This window comes from Triturus cristatus, chromosome 6 (assembly GCF_964204655.1).
Source record: "Triturus cristatus chromosome 6, aTriCri1.1, whole genome shotgun sequence".
NCBI classification, from domain to species: domain Eukaryota; kingdom Metazoa; phylum Chordata; class Amphibia; order Caudata; family Salamandridae; genus Triturus; species Triturus cristatus.
In genome coordinates, this window is record NC_140589.1 from 1,814,627,512 (window position 1) to 1,814,652,590 (window position 25,079).

Consider the following 25,079-nt stretch of genomic DNA (forward strand, 5'->3'; position numbering starts at 1 on the left):
ACGTCATCTTTTGGTTGTAGAAGTTCCTTAAAGTTGCGGGTACGTTTGTACGCGAATCTTGGAGTGTTGGAAAAAATTCCTTTGAAATCTTCTTCGTGTGCAAGTAATGGCCAATGTTTAAGAATAATTTTCTTGATATTGTAGCTTCTTGTGGAAAATTTGGAAATGAACACTTGTCTTTGTTCCTCGACTTTGGGTTGTGGGATTAACAGCTGTGCCCTTTCGAGTTTCCGGACTCTTTCCTGGGCGTCAATGAGTGTGGTTTCAGGATATCCTCTCTGTTTGAATTTGTGAATGGTGGTAATTCTTGATTCATTGTAGTAATCCAAGGTTGAAGAAATTCTTTTGATGCGTAGTAATTGAGAAAAAGTTAAGTGTTGTTTTAATGAGGGTTGATGAAAACTTGAAAAATGTAAAAAGTTGTTTTTATCGGTTGCTTTGGAAAATACTCTGGTATCGAGTTGTCCGTCGTTGTTACTGACAAGTACATCCAAGAATGGAATTTCCCTTTTGCTGATGTTGAATGTAAAACCAATTCTATCATCAACTTGGTTGAGGTCTTCAATTGCTGACATTAATGCTGATTCTGAGCCGTTCCAAAGTATAAAGATGTCATCTATATACCTTTTGTACAAGATGAGATTGCGATTCCAATTTGGATTGCATAAAATGTGATCCTGTTCATATTTATACATAAAAAGATTTGCGTATGCTGGTGCTGCGCAATTTCCCATTGATGTTCCTGATGATTGCACGAAAAAATGTTCACCCCATTTGAAGTAACTATGATACAAGGTGAAATGTAGTAGTTCCATCAAAAATACTTTAAACATTTCTTCTTGGTCGCTCGATGTTAAATGAAATTCCACTGCTTGTAGACCCAAATTGTGAGGTATAGATGTATAAAGAGATTTAACATCAATGGTGCATAATGTCATGTCTTTGGTAAATGAAGGTTTGTGAATTTCCAATAGGTTGAGAAAGTGAGTGGTGTCTTTAATATAAGTACTCATACTTTGAACAATGGGTTGCAAATGTCTGTCCAGAAACTTTCCTACTGGTTCGTGGATGGAGTTTATTGTGGAAACAATAGGACGAAATGGTGGAGTATCAATGTTTTTGTGGATTTTTGGAATCATGTAGATATAGGGAATGGCAGGATTGGCTTTAATCAGATATTCTCTTTCTTTGAAACTGATGATTCCTTGGTCTATGGCTGTGTCAATAATTTGACTGAGGATGTTCTTAAATTCATTGGTCGGGTCTGTGTCATATCTCAGATAAATGTTGGTGTCATTAACATGTTCATTGACGTTTTTGTTGTAAAATTCTATATCCATAATGACAAGAGCGCCACCCTTGTCAGCTTGTCGGATGGTGATGTCTTTGTTCATAGCTAGTTGATCCAATGCTTGTCTTTCCTTCTGAGTGATGTTGGTGACTTTTGATCGGGGTTGTTTAAATGTATTTTGAACATCTTTCAGAACGATTCTTTCAAAAGTATCCAATACTTTATGACTGACTGGTAAAATGAATTTGCTCGGATTTCTGAGACCCAAAAGTTTATTCGAAGATGGTTCAGCTGGAGTTTCAAGAACATTCGAAAAGAAGTGTCTTAACCTCAATGTTCGAAGAAATTTGTAAATGCTTACTTGTGTCTCTACTAAGTTGGAATGGTATGTTGGGACATGCGAAGTTCCCTTTTGTAATGTTTGCAACTGAAAGCTTGAAATGGGTTGCTTTGATATGTTCATGACTAGAGTTTCTGACTCCTGGTATTTTTGGCTATTATGTCCACCGTGGGTTTTCTTTTTTGACCTGCTCCTCCGGGTTCTTCTTGTTGGGTGGTTCCTCTTTCTAAAAAAGACGTATCTTTAGATGTTGAAGGTTCATCGTCTTGTGGTATGGAGAAAGATGTTTTTTCTGGTCTTGAATGAATATTTGTAGGTGGAGGCTGTTTTCTTTGTTGAGGTTCATCCGAAAATGAAGTTTCTTCTGATGATCTACCTGAATTTGATCTCTGTTGTCTACGGCGTGCATATATGTCTGCCCAAGTGTAGACCTCTCCAAGTCTGTAATCTGTGGTGTCTCGTTTGAATTTCCTAATCTTTCGGTCATTAATTTCTTTGTAGTAAGTCTCCAGTTGATCGTTAATATCTTTCAGAGAGCACCCACCCAGCCCCAATACACTAAAGCCTGTCTGGGAGGTGGTCACACCTCCCTGTGACAGGAAACCTATTGTCAGGCCTTCCTCTGCTCGAGCTTGGCTCAGCAGCAGGAGGGCAGACCCGTGTCTGTGGCTGGCAACATCCATTTTGTGATGCCCATGTCGAGAAAGCTGGTACCGGGTGTACTGGTGTTTCACATAATTCCCTCTAGAAGGGTGGAATCATATCTCCCCCGCCAGTTACTGGCGGGGAGGTATGATTCCAAGGTGTTTGACACCAAACACAACATGTTTCTAAGCAGCTGTTTTAAAGTTAGCATTTACTGCGAGGTTATAATTCACTTAAATATATATGGTTGGCTGCATCACAGACAAACCCAGAAAATAGGTTCCGAAGGCTGCTGAGGGGCTCTGCTCATGCAGGGACACCCTCTCACATAAAACCCAGCACCCTGCCTTCAGGATTGATACGGCCTGCCATAGGGGTGACTGATAGGTTTATATATGCAGTGATTTAGAATAGATATAGGTAATCTATATCTTAGTAAGGGGTGCATGCACCACCTTACACAGGCTGCAGTAGCAAAACTGTGGTGACATTTTGAATGGCCTTTCAGGGGTGGCAGCCCCTAGGAGCCCTCTGGGGTACCTATGCCCTGGGTACATGGTGTACCATATACTAGGGACTGATAAGGGTACCCCAGTATCCAATCTGGAGTGTACCTAAAGTACATGCAATCAATTTAGAGGAGAAAGCAGATAGACTGGGGTCCTGAATAGCAGGATCCCAGTCAGTCTAAGTCAAAAACAGTGATACAGCAGCAAAAAGTGGGGGTAACCATAAGAAGCAGATCCTACTCTCCTACAGCAGGGATTTCAATTTGTCGGGAATGTTATTGATCAAAGTTTTGTACGCCCAAGAAACTGCAGTGGAAGGTATTTCCTCCAGCAACAACCTACCTTCGAGTGGCGCATATTCGGGGATCTCCGTGGTGTCTATTTTCCCTGCTCTTCAGGCATGTTGCAGTTGCAAGTATTTGTATTTTTGTGTATTTGCAAGTTGGTATTCGGCTTGAAGTGCCGACAAGGGGATTAGATTGCAGTTTTTTAGAATATTGCCCACGGTAATGATTCCAACCATATCCCACTTCTTAAAGCCCCGCAGTTCAGATAGTTTTGGCAGTCTCTTACCCTCCCAAAGTGGGGACGCCCTTGTCAGTTTTTTGTCCCATTGCATTTGTGTTTCCACCCCTTTCCATGCCTCTATCGATCTCTGTGTGGCAGGTAACAGTCCCTGAGCCCCCATTAATGTAATGTAGATAGGTCCGTTTCTGGAACTGGAGTCTCTCCAGAGCGTAGGTTGGGTGGTTTCCCACCATGTGTCCCCATTCGTTGATTGCAATAAGGTGTGCGGTTCAGTAATAAGACTGTGTGTCTGTCAGTGCAATCCCTTCATTACATTGGTTGCATTGTAGTGTCTGTAGCGATACTCTCAGGTGACCCCCATTCGATGAGAGCGTGCGGAGTTCGTCATTAATTGTATTGAAGACTGCCCCGGGGATTCTATGATATGTGTTCTGTAGAATGTAAAGTAGCTTGGGGAGGGTGGTCATTTTATACATGGCTGCTCTACCCAGGAATGTCAGAGGGTTCCGCCGCCATCTGGCCACATCCTCCTGGAATTCCGCGATAAACAGCTTGATACTGTTACATAGGCAGTCGACTTCGTTGGTCGGGATGAAAAGACTCAAGTATCTAAATGCCTGCCTAGCTATGTGGGGTTGTCCTGGAACTGTGCATGTATTGATGCTACCTCTCACAGGGTATAGATTTGATTTGTCCCAGTTTACACCGTATGCCGCATGGTACACGTATTCATTGAACTGCTGCAATATTAGTAGGATGGTCTCATTGGGGTTAGTTATGTAAACTAGGATGTCATCTGCATAAAGAGAGATTCACTCTTCGTCCAGGCAACCCTCATTATCTCAGAAGCCACTTATCCCTGGATGAGTTCTGATCAGACATGCCAGCGGTTCCAACATCAAGGTGAAGAGCAAAGGGGGCAGAGGGCAACCCTGCCTGGTTACTCTTTGTATTGGAAAATCTGCTGATAGTGTCCAATTGACTTGGACTTTGGCTCTGGGGCTGTTATAGAGTAAGTCCACCCAATCTAAAAAACTCTGCCTGAATCAAAATTATATCAGGACTTGACGCATAAAGGGCCAGTGGACTGTGTCAAAGGCTTTTTCTGCGGCTAGGGTAAGGAATAGATGTGGGGCGAACCTGTCTTTCACTGTCTGGCCAATTGGCCAAGCGACGGAGATTGAGGCATGTGGCACGTTTGGACATAAAGCCAGATTGATCGTGATGAATGAGAGACAGGATTACCTAAGCAGGCGCGTCGCTAGAATGGAGGTCAGTATTTTGGTTTCAACATTAAGCAGCAAGATTGGGCGATAGGACCCACAATTCTCTGGTGGCTTCCCTGATTTGTGAATCACCACTATGGTTACATTACGGAGGTCTGCGGGGAGTGTTCCCTCTTTCGCTACGTTATACATGTTTAACAAGTGAGGGTCTAATAGGTTAGCGTTTTGTTTAACGAATTCACCGGCAGTCCATTTGGACCTGGGGCTTTTCCTGATTTTTGTCTGTTAATTGCATCTGGTACTTCTGTAAGTGTAATCTCTTTATCTAGGGCTTCTCGATCTTCCTGGGTCATTAAGGAGGTGTCTATTTCACCAAGATAGGCTACTATCTTTGAGTCCCCCGCTAGTGGTCTGGCATTGAAGAGCCCTGTATAGAAACGGGCAAATGCCCTTGCTATGGTGTGTGCTGTGGTGTGCTCATCTTCCTCTTCCTGTATCATGGCAACTCATCTTCCCTCTCTTTCCTTCCTGTCTAACCAGGCCAGCAATGTTCCTGCACCATCTCCCGACTCGTAGAATCGGTGATGGGAGGCCTTAATTTGGGTCTGCACCTCCCTTTCTGTCAGGGCTCGGAGTTACTGCCGTGTGAGTGCAATTTGGCGTAGCCTGGTCGTGTCTACTTCCGGGTCCACATCTTTCTAAAGTTGTAGGAGCCTTCTCTCCAGTATCCCCACCTGGCGGACCTTCTCCCGTTGTTTGCACGCTATGACATCCTGTATTTTGCCTCAGAATACCGCCTTGTAGGCCTCCCATAGGGTTGTCGCTGAGGGCACTGAGCCTTCGTTTTTGCTAAAATAGAGCTCAGTCTTGGTTTTTATCACTCCCTAAAGTGTTTTGTTATGCAGTTCCCACGTATTCAGTCTCCATTCTGAGTGTTGTCTATGTGTCCTGCCTCCCCCTGTTAACTAAAGTGGTGAGTGGTCAGAGCCTCCTCTTGCTAGATACTCCGCCTTTTCTGTGGTTTTTATCTCTCGTGCTGGGGAAAACGAGATAATCAAGTCTAGAGAAGACTTTGTGCGCCCCAGAAAAGTATGAATAGTTGCGGGCCACTGGGTGGTGATGATGCTAAAGGTCTGTCAGTCCCAGTGAGTTTGCGAACTCAGCAAGTTTGGTGGGTATGCGGGTTCCGGTACCTATGTGCGTGCGGTCTAGTCTAGGGTCGCTCACATCATTAAAATCGCCACCAATTATGTGTTTAGAAGGGCCAGATTCTAATAGGATTTTAGCAACGGCGTCTAATGTGCGGTTCTGTAGTCGGGGCACAGCAAAAACACTTATGAGTATCAGTTCCCGCCATCCCTATGTGCCCTGAATAGCCACAAAGGTCTCATTGGGGTCGTTCCAGGCCTTCTTCGCATGGAATGGAGATGTTTTCTTGATTAAGAGTGCAACACCCCTGGCTCTAGAGGAAAAGCCCGCATGAGCGAGCATGGTGTATGTCTTCCCACCCAAAAAAGCACAGTGTGTACCCATTAAATGAGTCTCCTGCAGGAAGACGATGTCGGGTTTGTGTCTCTTGAGATATCTCATGACTAGCCCTCTCTTAACCTTGTTCCCTAGTCCATGTATCCTTCCTCCTTTGAGAGGGCTCTTGTTTTCCTGTCTCTTCTATCTTGTCTCTACCTATGACTTTGGGTCTCCTACTACTGACTGAAAAAGAAAGAAAGAACTTAACTGATAATCTTCCTGTAGTTCTTAGTTCCCTGACCTTGTCTCCCACCCCACGCTCTCCCACTTCCCATGCCCATCCCTCTAACTGTCAGCATGACAACCTGGCGTAGGTATAGCCTAATATTTCACTCAAACAGACAAAAGGATATGAACTTTGAACAGGTCAGTCCGCCCTGTAAGACTGAGCATATTAGTGAGCGGGGGGCTTCTCACCTGGCTACTATTGTTCTTCCTGTGGCTAAGCCCATATCTCAGCCTTCCTCGTTGGCCTTGCCAGGCCGCTGATGGAGGGTCTCTGGGTTTTCAGGTTCGGTGTCTGGTTTTTCAGGGGGATTAATTTTCCTAAGGAGCGGGTGATCGCTATCTGTATCGGCTAGGTATTCCTTGCCTGAGAGTTCAGACTGGGGACTGACTCGTTGGTTAGAGTCTAATTTACTAGATTTGGCTTTTGTCGAGTACCCCTCAGAGTCGGATATCTGCCCCTTCTCAGTGTTTGCGCGGTTGCCTTCAGAGGTGTCCCCAATTGGAAGACATCTCTTTTTGTCCCTTTGTCACTTGGCATCTGATCTTTTCGTGGTATCCCTACCTGCCGCGCCAGCAGTTCCTGTCTCCAACCTTGAGAAGGGACGCTCTTCAATCCAGGCCCATGCTTCTTCTGGAGTCAGGAAGAAGTGAGACTTGTCTTGAAAGATGACCTTTAGTTTGGCAGGGAAGAGTAGCATGTATTGGAGTTGTAGGGCCCTTAATTTCACTTTTACAGAGTCGAATGTGCCCTGCATCCCCTGGACCTCACGTGAGTAATCGGGGAAAATCATTACTTTGCTATTTGCATGTTTGATTTGACCTACTCATCACGACTCACGCAGGATCAGATCACGATCTTGAAAAGTTTAAGAATCGAGCGATCAGTGGTCTGGGGGGGCACTGGGTGGTGGTCAGGCGGCTAGCATCCTATTGGCAAGTTCTATTATAAAACAGGGTGAAAACTTTGCGGCGGGTAGGGAATCTCTGAGCCACTCCAGCAAGAAGGCTCCAGTGTCCGAGCTCTCTGCTTGCTCTGGAAATCCTATGAAGTGCAGATTGTTTCTCCTTGCCCTATTTTCAGCATCATCCACCCTCCATGTCACCTCTCTCATGGCCGCCTTTAGGTTGAAGACGTCGGTTTTTAAATTGTGCGACGTATCTTCCACTTCCGAGAAACAGGCCTCTGCCTGGGTCACTCTATCTGAGATGTTGTGCATATCTTGGCGTAGCAAGGTCTCTTATGAGTGCATCTCCGCCATCTTCCCCTCAATGGCCTTCATGAAGGCATGGATCGCCTGGAGGAGGGCTGTTTTATCTGGTGGTCCCTGAGGTTCTCCTTCTGTCTCCGATGGTGGAGGCAACACTTTAGTGTATTTGTCCATCTTGCCTTGTTTGGAGGTTTTAGGATCTTTGTCTCTCACCATCATTGATTTGTATGGGCTAGGGGCTTTCACCAATATCCCCTACTCATTTTTCTCCCCACTCTCTCTCTTAATCTTGCTTTTGATGACCATTGACAGGTATTTGATGTTTGGAACGAAGGGTGTCCGTAGTTGGGTTACCGTAGCTGGATTCTGTTTGGTGCCTGATTTTAGTATCCCTCTATTTCTACTCTGCTGGTAGGATGCCATGTTCCATGCAGGGAGGGCACGGAGAGGCGATTTCTTTTATCTGCAGCTGACTGCTGGCCACTTAGTTGGTAGGCCACCCCAGCTTTCCCCCCTTCTCCGGGTCACTTACTCGTCTCCAGCCAATTGCAGCAGCCCTATGTGATGGGTCGATGTGAGATCCTTGAAAGATCGCAGTTTCCAGCTCCCCACCCACCCCCCGGGAATTTCGGCGACTGGACGTTTGTGCCATTACTCAAGGGAGGAATCTCTCTTCTCCCTATTTATTATGTCCAGGACCACACTCGGATATGAGGGGGGGGAGGAAGGGGGGAACCAGGGTGGATCTCTCAGGTTACAGCCCCTTTCACCTGTATGTGGACTCGGGCCTCATGGCATGTGCCCTCGAAAGTTGGTTATCCGCTTGTCCAGGCAGGTCCTCCCCCGCCTCTGGGCGTGTGATTTTGCACTTCTCTGCACTAGTACCTGCTATGGAGAGAGGCCTCTTTATCTCACCTGTGCGTGAGTCTGGATCAATCTGCCCCAGGAGACCGGCCGCCTCACTGCCTCTATCGGCTGCATCACAGAGGAGTCTGGCAGGTCGTGTCTCCCACTCCCAGCCAGCCATTTCTTCAAGCCTTTCTCAGGTCGTCGCAGTTCCACTCGACAGCCACTCGGCAGCCACGTCCGTAGGGTACAGTCTTTGCCCGTCTTAGGCTGGAGGGCCCGCGCAGTCCCTCTCACCTGCGCTCGGCATGGGTCTTCAAACCTGTGCTCGGCAGGATCTGCTGCTCACCCCCTCCGATGTCCTCTCCGCCACCGGGTGGGCTGCTCTATGGCCGTGAGTCGCTGCAGATGGCCCAATGCGACACCTCTTCTCTTCCTCCGTCCCGGGACCGGCACCGCAGGTCAGTCTTCTCGATCCGCCATTTTAAGTGGCTTGTCGCCAACACAAGCCTTTCTCGTTTTTGTCCCTCCGCACTTCTCGGGGAGCAATGGTTTAATCCAGTGGGTGCCAGCTCCATGTGGGGAAGTAGCAACACTGATCTTGGGGGGTTTAAGGCGATATGAATGTCAGGATATGCACAGGATTTCGTGTGTGCTGCCAGAGCTCCGGCAGAAGCTGCCAGCCGGCCATGTTACTGGCCACACCCCCGCCAGAGCTATTGTTATTACAGAAAGTGCCACACAATCGTCTGCAGCCCCTTCTGTAATACCAAAGTGCCCCGGGGATGCGCACAGCATGCACAAATGCCTGTTGCAACCCCAGGGCACTTCTGTAATAGGTCCCTGGTCTCTTCTTATCCAGCTTTTTGCAGCAAATGAATTTTCATTCAGTGCTATAGCAGGTCTGGAGAAGTGATCCAGACGTATGGTCGCCATCTTGAAAAGGCATATTGTGTGCACCTCTATTGCTAGGGGTTCTTGAGGTTTGACTAAATCCACTGCAACATGGCTTACTAGATCCTGATTGATTCAGCAATAGTTGTGTAACATCTTCTTCATTCAATATTAGCACTGCTGCTAGTAGAACGCCTCTAACAGTGTGCCAATGGTCAGTTAGAGGCCTGGTTGAGTGGAGAAGTATCCATTTCCTTGCTGTCAGTACCAATAGCAGGCAGGGAACCAGAGTGAGCATCAAGAAACCCCAGAAAGTACTCTGCCTCAAAAAAATACTCTATGGGGTCAAGAGTGTGGACTAATGCCTCCTTGCTCAAGCAATTCTGTTCTAGCCAACCGTGTTTTTCAATGTTGCCAAAACCTATTTTGGGAAATTGCCTTAGTCTTGTCATACATTATCCTGACAAGATATATCCTTACACAACAGACTAACTCTGCTTGATGGGGAATGATGGATCTCCGCGCTCTTAAAGACTGTAGCTTTACATTGAGTTTTCACACAAAAAAATCACAAGAAGGCAATGCAGCGTTTCACCTGTGTGGGTCCAGGATCCTCGGTGTTACCATCTGCTTTTAAGATTCCACCAATTTCTGAAGAACAAAAGAAGCAAGTAACAATGAGGGGCATAGAGGACATCTCTGCCAATGAAACTTAATACTAAAAAAAGATACAAACACCTTTATCCAGCTGTTCTGGCCAGACAGACAACCTAGGACAAAGTGCTTTTATTTAGATTCAGCTTGATTTGGCACATACCACCGCCTACAACTACCAGGGTGGCGAGGAGCAGAGAAACTGATAATAAACTAGGAACCCCTAAGGGACCCACTCCTGCCCTCGCCACCTACACTTTAAGGCGATTTTGCCCTACAGTAGGGAGGACCAAGAGCACCAACCCTGTAGCCCCCGGGATAGAGTTCTGAACACTGAGCCTCCTGCAGTGTTGCCTCCCAAGATACCTCTAGCTTCTGAGAGCAATGAAGCAGGTGAGGCATTGATCCCGTCTATCCACAGCCTCTCCAACAAAGGGGCGACCTGGCATCAACCCATCCATCCAGTTTTTCAGTTGTTAGTTGTAAGATACAGTTACATTTCTTGTTGCCACTCTAGATTTGTCCAAAGCTTTCCCCATTCGTCCTCAGTTGCTGTTCTGCTTAGATTTGTGACAGAATCGACATCTTCACTGCGGCAGTCAATGTCCCATGTGCCACTGTTGTGGTTCTTTTCGGATTGATGGTAGCAGCAGTAGGTTGTTTAGGGGGTAACTTATGCTGTATTGAGGAACCACTTTAAAGGCCCATCTGACATGGATAAAGGCATGGAGATCCTGCGTCCCAGGTGCGAGGAACCAAAGCTTCAGACTTAGCAATGTTGACTCTGAACCTGGAGGCTGCACTGTACTTCCCCAATTTTGGCAATAGGTGAGGTAGGGAACGTATTTGATGAACAGAATAATGTCATCTGCCAATAATGTCATTTTAACAGTATCTACACCTATCTTGACCCATCCAAAGTCCTCTTGTCTTTTAAATTAATTTAGCAAAGGGTATGAGAGTTAGAGCAAATAGGAGAATTGATAGTGGAGAACCTTGATGTGTGCTCCTCTCAATTATGAGTGCCTGGGAAGAGATGGTGCTTACTCTTTTCTGTGCCTTTGGATTTTGATAGCTAGCCATCCGTCTGGACTTTTTGCCCAAAACTTGCACTAGGCGTTTCATATTTGTCCAACTCAATTGAACACCTTTTCCACATCCAGAGGTTGGACCTTGGGTGGAAGACATTTTATATTCACATAACAGATGCATCATTATTAGGTCTCGCCTGACCCAGCGCATGCGCTGGTCTGGCGAGACATTTTGTGCTACCAGGCCAGCCTAGACCTACAGTGTATGTGCGCGGGTGCGCGCGTCGCGCTTTACCGCTATTACTTTCACATTCGCGGCCGCTTTGATGTTTGATCGCGATCACTTTCGCGGCCACACAGGCCGCTTTGATGTTCTCCGTGAGGCTTCCATAGATTGCAGCAGTTAAAACAAGCATTGGCACAGCCAATAGGGCTCGCTTTTGGGACCTTATAAGTGTTTAGTTATGCAACTGTTGCATGGCTAAACACTTATAAGGTCCCAAAGGCGAGACCTATTGGCTATGCCAATGCTTGTTTTTGTATTGCCACCACATTGGTGGCCTAAGATGAAGCCGGATTGATCCAGGGGGACCAGTCCTGGCATCATGGGGATATAGTCAGTTCACTGAGATTTCTGTGAACAGTTTAGCATCAAGATTAAAGAAGGAGGTGGTCTATGGGACGCACAATGAAATTGGTGTTTGCTTTGGTTAGGACCAACTTAGGCATTCAGCAGTGATCGCGATACTCCACCTATTTCCTCCAAAGGCGTTGAAAAGCTTCTTGAAAACTGGGGCCAGGTGTCTGCAGGAGAATTAGTAACACAGATGTGTATAGCCACCTGGCCCTGGCTCTTCCTCCAGTTTCAGTCGGTGTATGTTGCTGCCAATGTCTTCCATGCCTAGCGAGTCATCTAGAGAGCCCGGCAGTAGAATTTGCCCTCCATCTTGGATGCTTAGACCTGTTGATATACTGTCTGAAGCACCACAATGTTGTGCTGGAGTTCCTCCCATTGGTCTGCACATGCCTTGTTAAATGCAATGCAGTTGAAATGAAGATACCTATGAGGACCGCCTGTGTAACCAAATATATGCATTCAAGAGTTACTGCTGCCTGGCTGCAAGCAGCAACAGTGCAGCATCCTGCTCTCTCAGTTCTTGCAAGGATGAATTGCCAATTAACATAATTTAGAAATGTGAGTGACTAAGTGAAAGCTAGAGATCAAACTGGGGGTCACATGCAAGGGTTGCATACCCCTCTGAGGTACACCCTTTAGATTTCCCTGCCCCCCAGAGTTATGAATATGGCCATTCCTCTGCAGAGAAAGGCAAAACAGGCAGGTATCTCAAACCACTCCCTCAGGGCTTAGGAGGATAGGTCTTGGAGGTGCCTGCAACATAGTCTGCGGAAATTATAAGGAGCCCACTCTGTTTTGGACCTTCCACTTTTCCAAATATGTGCACACTTTGCAAGCAATTAGTGTGGGTTTATTAAACCCTAACCTATTGCAGAACATATGGATTAGAATTGTTATTAATTTAATACAGATGCTAGCAAAGGTGAACACAATAGGTGATTAAAATAATAAAACAATAAACATTATGGTGTGAGAATCATAGCATAGGTAAAAATGTTCCTGTATACCTTAGTACTGTGCACTTGATTAAAATACTGGCTTACTGGCAGAAAATGTCCTTCTTTCCAAGAAGATCTTTGGGCTCCAAGTAGCCCCAACCTTGAGCATCTTCTGTGGCCAGAATCTTCAGCCACACCTCATTGTGTGCATCGTGGCCTGCATCTTTGTTGAGCTGCTTGAGGTCCTCTCGCGACTCCAGTGCCTCTGGCCTGTGGGTCCATTTGAGGGTTATCCTTGCTTCTTTTGGCCACTCCTGATTGCTCGGGGCCTGCCCTGACTCTCCTGCTTGTGGTGAGTCCCCTGGACCTTGCTGGTCCGGACGTTGCCCCTTCTTCAGCTCCTGCGTGGTTGCATTTGCCAAGGCTTGGTGGTGCTCCTGCCGTACAAAGACCCCTCAGCACTTGACATCCTTCGTGGGACAGCTCATGCACGGCTCCTGGACATCCTCAGCATCGCCTGGTCCTCACAGCTACAGAGTCAAGGTCCTCTTCACCTATCCTGCAACACCTGACATCGGAGGGCATTCGTCTTCCAAGTCTCGTGGTCACTCCTGAGTGACATAGACTCTGTCCCCTCTGCTTGCAGGTACTTCTCAACTTGAATCCACCTTTGGACACTTTCTCCTTCAGCAGCAGCTGAACTTTCCTGAAGTACTCCATTGGGTTCGACAGCGGTTTCCGACACCACTTCACACGGCTTCCCTGGTGTAGGTAACGTGGGTACTAGGGTATCCATGGGTGGGGTGGCTCTCCAACCTTTTGTCTTCCACTGGGTTTCTTCAGGGTCCACTGGGAAGGGTCCTTAATCTTGAGAAATCCAACTGGGAGTTACACGTAGACTTGTACGGAGCACGTGGTCGTGCTTCCACACTGCACATGCTCTCTGTGGGGTTCCTAGTTACTCACCATGGGTGGTTCCTTGGGTCCCCAGCACTTCTGCATCCCCTCGACTTTGTCTTGACCCTAGTCGTGGTTCTTATACTACCTTCTTAGTGTATGGTTTGGACCCTCCCCTGGGTTCCATTGTGTATTACACACGCTATTTACTGTGTTTCTTTGCTAAATATTGTCTGCATTGTGCAAATCTCCGGGTAGGAGATATTTGTATGTGTTAGAGAGTATTATATAATAAATACATATTTTTATAAATACCTTGTGTGGTTCTTTTTCACTTAATCTATACTATAAGATTGCATTCTGGTAAAACAAGTTGCTTTAAACACCTTCTGGACTAAGCCTGAAGGCTGCTCTCCACAGCCACCACTTAGAAAGCTTTTCTTTTTTTTTTTTTAAACCTTTATTTAGCACTGTGTACAAGACAAATACGGGCCTACAACCATCCGGCCGGCCTCGACACTTCTGAAGCTTGATAGCAAAGTATATGTCCACTCGGTGGCACGGCAGCACATAAAAGCATACGACCTATGTTACAATAAATCCACGTGCACCGAGTGGCAGGAGACAGTAAGGTTAATTTTAAAAAATTTTATGTAAGGAGATACAGAAACTAGAACGGATCAGTGTACAGAACAGACGATCATATGATAAATGGGTAACAGCCAACAGGAGAGTCAACTAACAGTGAACACATCTAAAATGGCGGCACGAAACTATAATACCAGGATATAGATACGCAGCGAAGTGTGCCTCCCAGGCGCTACCCTCCTAACACCAGTCCCCCCCACTGACCCTAGAAAAAGACGTAAGAAAAGGACGGAAAAAAGAAAAAAAAGGCCCATAGAAACAAAAAACGTGCCGAAGAAGACCCCCCACCCTACACGCATGCCGAGGCTATGGCCTACCCCCCCCCTAGCTACGTGTCTGTCGCCCCATAGGAACCCGAAATGTAGAATTAAGGAAAGAAGAAAGGAAAAAGGACCATAAAATCACGGTTGAACCCAGGGAGAAAAAGAAGAGTGCACTACCCTACTACTCCCAGGAAAAGGAAAAGCGGGGAGGAGCCCACCCCACTGCCGAACTCCCGGACTCCCGCGCCGCCCATACATCCTGCGCCATGTACAGCACAGTATCAAAAGACCCACGTAAACCCGGTGGTCCCGAATCAATACCACCCAGCACTTCAGCACTTCACAAGTCCTCCCCCCGGCAGAAGAAGGAAACAGGAGGCGAAATCACAGCGACATGTAGCAAAAAACAGGTCATTAAAAACTACTCAGCCAATATTGCAAAACGTGTATCAGTCCAGGTCCCCGTCTGCCGATCCAACCAAAGCGACAACGAGCATGCCATCACCCCTGTCCGGACCGGCAGATGTGGTTCAGGCCCGTCCATTGCTGCGAGTCACCTTCAGCCAGGACAAAGAGACAAGATGGCCGCTCTCGAGGAAAGGGGACAATGAAGCCGTATCGTACCGCAGGATCCCAAACGCAGCAGTAACATGCCACAGAAGCTCCAGCGATAGGTGCATTCAGGGTAACATCTGGCAAGGGAAGTGAAAGGCTAGGTCTCAACAGGTAGTTCGTAGGCAGAGTCACAGCGTTCAAAGTGAAGGGTGTCCCTGCAACTGTATCCGTGTCGATGGGTTGACGCGTTACATTGTAGCCAGGAGGACTCCGCGCCACCGTCCCTCCGCTCTGCAACATTGTTTCACCTCCAGGAGAAAACATGGGCGGCGGGGGATCCTCCAGCCGGGAACGTCCCGTTGCAAACAGTGCCTCATCGATTCTCCGGGTCAGCGCCCGGCAAGTACTCTGCATTGCCACTTTTAACGCCACGAGGGCGGCCAATACATCCCCACAGGTCGGGTCTCTCTGTACCAAGCATCGGTCCGCCCTATCCCGCTGCTCCTCCGATGCGGCAATCAGCTCCGGGGCACATGGGCGCGCAGACACTGCGAGTCCAGGGTCAGCCAGCGTCTCAGCAAGAAGAGCAGGCGCCATTGTCATCTCCACTGCAGGCAATTAGTGGCGGGACAAAAGTGACTATGTATACCGGAGATCCGAGGATGTAGACACCGGAAAAGCTTCGTGCTCCACTCGGGAACTGCACAGGGCGAGAGTGCCCCACGGTTGCCGTGAGGACCGGCCGTTCGCCGCAGGAAGACACTTCAAAATGGAGTCCGCTCGCTTTTCTTCAGGGTGGCGGAGGAGAGCTAGTATTAGGGGGCTCCAACGTCGTCCACACCACTGCCAGCGCGAGGGGGAGTCCGACCCGGACGTAAGGGTCCGACTCCAGTCACACAGCCAGCGTTTTCACCCCCGCGACCACCCGCAGTATTCCAGCTCAGCACCCCGTCCACATCCCTCGGCGTCCAGCAGCGGCCATCTACGCAGGGACCAGGGGGAGCGCCGGAGGTCGAAGTAAACACCGAGTCTGCTACCAAACCCGCCGACAAAGGTGTCAGGAGAACGCCAGTCACTTCAGTGCCGGTAATCCGCGGCGGTAGAGCGGCGCAGGTCAGGAGAATTGATCAGGATTAACAAAGGAAGCCAGACGGTCCACGGAGCCGGGAGCTCAAGCGTCCGTCCCGTCGGCCATCTTGGCTCCTCCCCCTAGAAAGCTTTTCTAAGGTTGTCTAAGACCTCTTAAATCACCATAAGGATTGTCTGGACTGGTGCAAGGTGTCCACTTACATAAATGTACATCATATACCAGGCCAGCTTCTCACACTCTCTCTCTCAGCAAACCCCTATACCACAAAGACCAATTTCCACAACTGCATGAAAAACTGGATTGAGACCAAGTGCCTTGTAGTCATCACTGACAAGACCGAAGTAATGATCTTTGGCATCATTTCTACTGCAGACCACACCCGAAATCTCTGCATCATCCTGGACAGCAACCTCACTATGAAGCCGCAGATCAACGTGGTCTCCTCCACCTCTTTCCACAATTTCTGCATGCTCTGAAGCATCTTCAAATGGCTACCCCTCAGCACGAGCAAAACCATCACTCAAGCGCTTGTCACCAGCCGGCTGGACTACGGCAACTCACTGTATGCAGGAACCACCCCAAACTCATGAAGAGACTACAGATGATACAGAACTCAGCTGCAAGGCTCATCCTCGACATGCCCAAATAGACCCACATTTCCCCACACCTCAGAAACCTTTGCACATCCAGAAAAAACGCCAATATTATTGACACACCTTCAAAGCCCTCTGCTACTTAGGACCAGCATACATCAACCACTGAATGCATTTCCACCAACCATCCAGAAATCTTTGATCTGCCACCCTCGCCACACACAGGCAACATGCATCTGCTGAAGCCACAGCAGAGACCGTTCCTTCTCTTACCTTGCCACAAAGTCCTGCACGGCCACCCCCACCACCTCCGTACATCACCCTGTCTAGTGGACTTCAGAAAGAGACTTAAGACCTGGCATTTCAACTGAGCCATTCCAGCAAGTACTGATTGGTTCATTGGGTGTGGGTGATGTTGCTGGTGGTTGCTGCTGGTGTGGTGAAGTCCTTGATGATTGTCAATGCGATTGGCTAGGATCTTCCTTTTGGTTCCCCAATGTCAGATTCTACTCAAGTTTCCACAGGAACGTCATACAAAAGATAAAAGGTCCCCAACCTCTCCTGGTCACCTCTTGTACCCAACTGAGTCAAAGTACCAACAGTAACCCGGGGAAGAAGGGAAAACAAGGAAGGAAACAAAAGGTCACACGGCGCAACCCACTCTGGGACAGAACCAGTCAGCCAACAGAGATCTCTGTCAAAAAGGACAGAAAATGGTAAGTATACAGGAAAATTCTAATCCTAAAGTCTAAGCTTTTCTATGCATGTTTGTAAACTACCTGAATAATTTCCTTCTTCCATGAATTCTGGCAACTGGTGTGGGCAAAGGGGTATTCTTGTCTAAAAAGGGGAAAAGGAAGAATGAGAAATAGTGTTCAGTTATGAACAGGAAAACGTATAAGGCAGACCACCCACCTATGACTGAATAAAAAGTGACTTCCAACTTAAAATATCATAAGGTTCATGTGATACACTATAGTACACTGTATAATATCCACCTTAACTTAAGACAGACCTAACAATATTCCTTAACTTTCAGGAATACTATTGTGCTTAACAGCAGCTGGAACAAACCAGATCTCCACAGACATGGAGCCTGCATCAGATAAATAATGTAGAAGATTATACCATCAATTCAGCGCTAAAAGCACTGTTACCGTTGAAGAGTAATGCAGCTTTTCCTTCTCTCTTTTATTTTCTCTGCAGGAGTAAAAAATCCCCAGGAGTTGAAGATTACTGCCGGCGTAATGTCGAGTTCAGGAGAGCTGCCAGGAATGAAAGGAAGGGAACTGCAGAGCTGAAGACAACGGCTCATCGAGGGAGGACGCCGGACGCAGGATGGACGACAACCCGGAAGAGACGGTAAGTGACCCAAAAGAGGAACACTCTATCCCAAAGCTGGAACGTGAAGCGTCTTCACTCGGGATCAGAGAGGATTTGAACTCATGTTAGCGGGGACCGCCCATCTTCGTAGTTCGCCGGGCGCTCTTGTGACCAGCAGGTAGGACACCCTGTGCCTGTGGTATTGTCTCTTGGTGGATTTTAATATTTACTTGTCTGATTCATCTTGGCTCGCTTTCCACCTCCGTTCTAGTCACTTGCAGTGCTGTTTGCTCATTCTGAGTTCCTCCCTGTACCAGCTGGCCTGCATGTGCAATGTAGTAAATTGGCTTATTTTCTGAGGGGCCAGGGTATCAGCGCAGGACGTGATACAGTCACTAAAGTTGTTGATGACACTGGGTAGGTGGCCTGTATGCTTTTGTAGGTTTTTGTGGATGGCAAAAGCCCAGACCACCTCAAATATGTTGTTCCAGTGTTAGCAGTCAAAGCCTGTTGTGCTGGTTATCCTGTGGTAGGGAATGTTGATTGGTTAGCTGACAATGGCATGGTCGGTCCAGGTGATAGAAAGCGGGTCTTTTGAAAGTGATGTTGAATGAGGTGAAAATGGATTCCAGGATGTGTCTGGCGGTGATGGTGTAGCTGATAGTGTGCTTGAATATGATGACAATTCCTCCTCCTGGTCAGAGTTGGCAGTGTTGCTTGACGATATTGTAACCAGTAGAGATGGCTGTGGCGATGTTTGGTGTTAATTCTACAGTCCGCCATGTTTCATTGAGGTAAAGGAGGTCTAGGGTGGTATCATTCAGGAGTACCTAGATCTCTGAGGCATATTTGCTGAGGAGCATACATGATATCGAGGATTGGAGTGTGGTGAATGTTGGTTCGTAGGTGCTTAGGTGTGTGGGGTGTTGGGTGTTGTTTATGTAATTGTGGTGGGTGTAGGAGCAGTGGGTATGACAGTGCAAAGTGGAGGTGAAGAGACAAGAAGTGCAGGTGATCTTCCAGTAGTGTCTCTCCTATCTGTATGTATGCTTTTATGTTCCAGGAGTGGTGTGTAGCATTTTGAGGGCTTAAATTGTGGCTGGCTAAGGGTAGCAATGTTTTCAATCGTTCCATTCCGATCATTGACGTCTGTTTAAGAAATAGGGCCCTGTCTGTGTTGTATAGGTATATTTGCCCTCACTGGTCGCGACTGTAGAGCGTAATCATTATTTTGTGTCTGTGGTATTAGCGTTTGAAGATAATGGCCCCACTCTTCCATTAATATGCTTAATTTGTCCAGGAGTTAACAGTGTGCGATTCTAATAATTTCTATGTGCCATTCCACCAATGTCTCAGAATGTAGAACTATGCAACTACCAATGCTGTAGCAAATCAGTGCTTTCTGTGGTTTGAAGTTCTGTTCAATTTGCTTATATTCTGCAGAAGGCATAGGTATAGAGAAGCTTTCATGGATACTTTGGGATTGTTTGATAATTTCCTCCATACACTTGGCCAGAAGGTATCTAGATATCCAGTAGGTATCTAGGTTTGCCATAGAATATGATTCAGGCCATGATAAGTGACACGACATCGCCAGCAGTCTGAATAGGGCCATAGCTGTGTCTTGTGTAGTTTGCTGGGCACCCAGTACCAGACATGCATGATTTTGAAATATCAAACTTTTAATTTGCTTCTTGGATGAAAATATTGTGTATTTTCAACAAAGACTTTTCATTTGCTTCTCTGGTGAACATATTGTGTGTTTCTAACAAAGACAATTCCTCCTCCATGTAATCCTCATTCAGTTTGGGTTGCTAGAACTCCCTAGTGTGGAATAGGGTATGTTTAAAGTAGAAATTGTGCTTACAATGGGAGGTGGCTACAGCGGCATTTTGAATCTCGAAATCGATTGTGCAGACAGATGTAAATTGGCAACATTGCCAGTGACATGATATAGGAAGAATGAATTCTGTTCTTAAAGTAGCAAAATATTTAAATGCCCCATTCCTAATCAGGTGGTCCGGACAGGTAATACCACTTTGTTGCTATTTCTTCCACTTCCAATGTATTTGGTACACACTATGGTGATTTACGTATTGTTACAATGGGGTGCTTTGGAATGTGTGTTTCATTTCCTGAGTACCTGCCTCCAGACTGCACGGGTAGTGTGTAGTGTAGAGTACCTGTGTCATATGAATATTTGTTCGAGCTGATACAAATGTTGCCTTCAGGTGCAAGGATAGTGCGTAGTGTAGGGTCCCTGAGCCGCAGAGATATTTGTCTGTGCTGATACAACCTTACCTCTCATGGTGTTCTGAGTTTCTTTTCAGTCTGGCTTGACAACACTGCTACCTGAAAGAAAAATTGTTACCAATTGTGAGAAATAGGGTTGTTGGTTGACTGGGGTGTAAGCCCTGGTCGAGCAACAGCCACAACCCCTAGAAGGGTGAACCACGAAAAGTCACTAAATTAACTTGAGTGTCACCCTGGGTAGCTTGACACAAAAAGCTGTAAGGCTTAACTTAGAGGCAATGTGTAAAGTATTTATGCAGCACTCAAACAGTAATAACGTGATAACACAACAAAAGAACAATCCCAAATAAATGTAGAAAAATTGAGTACAGTTTAATAAATTATTTGGCACCAAAACAACAAAAATCCAACCAGTAGAACAAGAGTTGTGAATTTATTGATTTTTTAGTAAAAACGAGTGCCTAAAAGATCAAAGCACCAATCGCGGACATCTACTTGTGCGAGACTGAGTCAAAGTAAAAAAATATGGCTGAGGGCAGTTTGGATACAAGAAGGGGATTGGGACTGGTCAGGGCTTATCTAGGAACTTAGAAGAATTTCTGAGAAAAATGTTCTCAGAAGGTAAAGTTCAGAGGGGCAAGGCTGCAAGAGGTGTCCAAGGAGGGAGCGTCGTCATCAGATAGCTTTGGGCCGAGGCTGGGGTGAAGATTTCTACATTCATACTTAGTCAGAAAATCTCCAGCGGGACGAGGCAGAGGGCTGCAGTTGAAGACAGTTCCATGAAGTCGGATACCTTTTTGGCAAAGGACCACTGGAAAGAATTTGCTGCTGCGGAGAAGAACGTTGCAGGAGAAGCCACAAAATCAATCCGACTGGCAATTCACATCGAGCGGATAGGCGAGCAGGTTGGTCCCGGTCTTCTCTTGGTTCTCAGAACAGTTTTTGGCCAAAACTTTTCTACGTCCTCAGTTTTGGGATTTGGCCACCAGGGCACCTTTAGCATCACAACAAGGGGCCCAACGCCTCTTGGGGTTTCAGGACTCACTCAGGTTGGGTCTAAGTGTGGGCTCAAGATGGTGGGAGCCTTTGTGTCTGTCAGGACTGGCCAATTTGATTGAGATTAGTGGTTAAACAACCACTTTCAGGGCAAAGGAAGAAGAGGGTATTTGGGAGGTTACTTAGTTGGAGATGCCACTTTGTACCTGGGAGGTTCTTCCAAGTGTCTTCTAGGAGTTCTCTTCTCAAATTGCGGCAGAATTCAAAGAAGCAAAAGACACACAATTGATGGACGGAATGCAGAACAGATCAAAACATTCACCCCCAGTCAAGAGATCTGGGTTAAATCCATCATTCTTTCGCTCACCATGCCACCCCAGTTTAGACCTGGCTATATGGAAATCAGTCTTGACCCTGTGACTCATGGGAACAGTCCAGCCCGAACTCCAAGCCAGGTCCTCCCTGGCCCGGAAACAAGCATCCTAGGACCGGTTTCGGGGTTTCACCCCTCTTCAGCCAGGATAGCTTGATTCCAGTGGCACAGTGAGCCCAGGACTCACGTCTGTGCATACCTGGCGCACTTAGGCCGAAAAAGCAAAAGACACACAATTGATGGACGAAATGCAGAACAAATCAAAACATTTACCCCCAGTCAAGAGAACTGGGTTAAATCCATCATTCTTTTGCTCACCATGCCACCCCAGTTTAGACCTGGCTATATGCAAATCAGTCTTGACCCTGTGCCTCATGGGAATAGTGCAGCCCGAACTGCCAAGCCAGGTCCTCCCTGGACCCGAAACAAGCATCCTAGGACCGGTTTCGGGGTTTCACCCCTTTTCAGCCAGGATAGCTTGATTCCAGTGGCACAGTGAGGCCAGGACTCACGTCTGAGCATACCTGGCGCACTTAGGGCGAGAAAGCAAAAGACACACAATTGATGGACTCCATGCCACTGGAATCAAGCTATCCTGGCTGAAGAGGGGTGAACCCCGAAACCGGTCCTAGGATGCTTGGTTCCAGTCTATGGAGGACCAGGCTTGGCAGTTCGGGCTGAACTGTTCCCATGAGGCACAGGGTCAAGACTGATTTGCATATGGCTGGGTTCAAACTGGACCGGCATGGTGAGCAAAAAAACAATGGATTTAGGCCCAGATCTCTGTACTGGGGTGAATGTATGACATTGTTCTACATTCTGTCTATCAACTGTTGTTTTTGCATTTGTCATCCCGACTGGGAAGGGTATGCCCAGACGTGGGTCTCTTGCTCTCCATGCCACTGGAATCAAGCTATCCTGGCTGAAGAGGGTTGAAACCCTAAAACCGGTCCTAGGATGCTTGGTTCCAGTCCAGGGAGGACCTGGCTTGGCAGTTCGGGCTGGACTGTTCCCATGAGGCACAGGGTCAAGACTGATAAGCATATGGCTGGGTTCAAACTGGAACGGCATAGTGAGCAAAAAAACGATGGATTTAGGCCCAGATCTCTGTGCTGGGGTGAATGCATGACATTGTTCTACATTCTGTCCATTAACTGTTGTTTTTGGAATTCCAAGAAGGCCTATCAGTTTGCCACCGACAATCTTGTGAAGGCAAACAATTAATTTAAGAAGTAGGCTGACAAGAAGAGAGAATCCAGTTTATAAGTCAGGTGATTTGGTGTGGGTCTCCACTCACAATATGCACTTAAAAGGGAACAGGAAATTCCAAACTGGATTTTTGGGGCCTTTTCAGGTAGAAAAGATGATTAACCCAGTCAGTGTAAAGATTCAACTCCCCTCTAAGTTGAGAATACACCCAGTGTTCCAAGTATCTTTGATAAAGAGAAATCCACCTGATCTGAGAAAGGTTTTTCCACCAGCCCCAGTTCAGTTCTAGTCTGAAGAAGAATTTGAAGTGAAATGAATCCTAGATTCTAAAGGGAAACTACTTTACCTTGTAGACTGGAAGGGTTTTGGTCCAGAGGAGGGGTCCTGGGAGCCTAGTACTAATGTTCATGCCCCAAGATTGATTAGAGAATTTCACAAGACCTATCCCAAGAAGCCTACTGTGGGAGGAGAGGGGGTTTTGGTGGGGGGTACTGTCAGGTCTGGCTAATTTAATTTGCGATTAGTGGGTAAACAACCACTTTCAGGGCAAAGTAAGAAGAGGGTGTTTGGGAGCTTACTTAGTCGGAGATACCACTTTATACCTGGGAGGTTCTTCCTAGTGTCTTCTAGGAGTTGTCTTCTCAAATTGCAGCGGAATTCCAAGATAGCGGCCGCCATCTGTGCTACGCCAAGTCATGCCCGAGATCGTTGTTTAGTGTACTTTGCACGTGCGCACCAGTGATGTCATCAGTGATGTCGCTGACCATGTCATGAATGATGTAATATGTGACATCATCAGCAGTGGATTGCGGGCGCGCGAGTTATAGTTAGAGGAACTAACTATAACAAAGGAATTTCAATGGTTTTGTACGAGTGAAATGTCCAGCTAACTATAACACGCCTGAAACCTATGGTTTTTTCAGTGAATTTCTAAGGTTTTTTTAAATGCTAATTCTTAACTATAACATGTCTGAAACCTATGGTTTTTTCAGTGAATATATATATAGATATAAAGTTCCACAAAGCTCCCAAAAGCAAGGCTCACTCTCAATGTGGCGTTGTCGGGTCAGGGAAAGTTCCTCAACTGCCTGCGTCCGCAGTTTCCTGACGCATTTCGAGCTTCCGCCCTTAATCAAAGGTGTACTGCTTGCAGCAAAGAAAACCAACAAAGGACTAATCAGCGTTCTCCCTTTTAATAGGCTGATGACAATCAGGTAAATAACATCATAAACCATTCTGGGGCTGGAAGTCCAAAAATAACACCACCGTGGGCTTCTGGCCTCTTTGCTGCACAATATCATTTAAAATATATTCAGGCAAGTCAAGACACTTTTCCCCTGTTAAGCCACTCGCCAATTTAGATCTGCTCACGCTGTCTCACAAGGGACCGCAGCGGAACCGCTGAATATGCGGCGGTGCGCCTCCAGGCCGGGACAGCCAGATATATAAAGTTCCACAAAGCTCCCAAAAGCAAGGCTCACTCTCAATGCGGCATTGTCGGGTCAGGAAAAGTTCCTCAACTGCCTGCGTCCGCAGTCTCCTGACGCGTTTCGAGCTTTCGCCCTTAATCATAGGTGTACTGCTTGCTGCAAAGAAAACCAACAAAGGACTAATCAGCATTCTCCCTTTTAATAGGCTGATGACAATCAGGTAAATAACATCATAAAGCATTCGGGCTGGAAGTCCAAAAATAACACCACCGTGGGCTGCTGGCTTCTTTGCTGCACAATGTCATTTAAAATATATTCAGGCAAGTCAAGACACTTTTCCCCTGTTCAGCCACTCGCCAATTTAGATCTGCTCGCGCTGTCTCACAAGGGACCGCAGCGGAACCGCTGAATATGTGGCGGTGCGCCTCCAGGCCGGGACAGCCAGATATATAAAGTTCCACAAAGCTCCCAAAAGCAAGGCTCACTCTCAATGCGGCGTTGTCGGGTCAGGGCAAGTTCCTCAACTGCCTGCGTCCACAGTTTCCTGACGCGTTTCGAGCTTCCGCCCTTATTCATAGGTGTACTGCTTGCTTCAAAGAAAACCAACAAAGGACTAATCAGCGTTCTCCCTTTTAATAGGCTGATGACAATCAGGTAACTAACATCATAAAGCATTCTGGGGCTGGAAGTTCAAAAATAACACCACCGTGGGCTGCTGGCCTCTTTGCTGCACAATGTCATTTAAAATATATTCAGGCAAGTCCAGACATTGTGCAGCTCGAAACGCGTCAGGAAACTGCGGAAGCAGGCAGTTGAGGAACTTTCCCTGACCCGACAACGCCGCATTGAGAGTGAGCCTTGCTTTTGGAAGCTTTGTGGAACTTTATATATCCGGCTGTTCCGGCCGGGAGGCACACCGCCACATATTCAGCGGTTCCGCTGCGGTC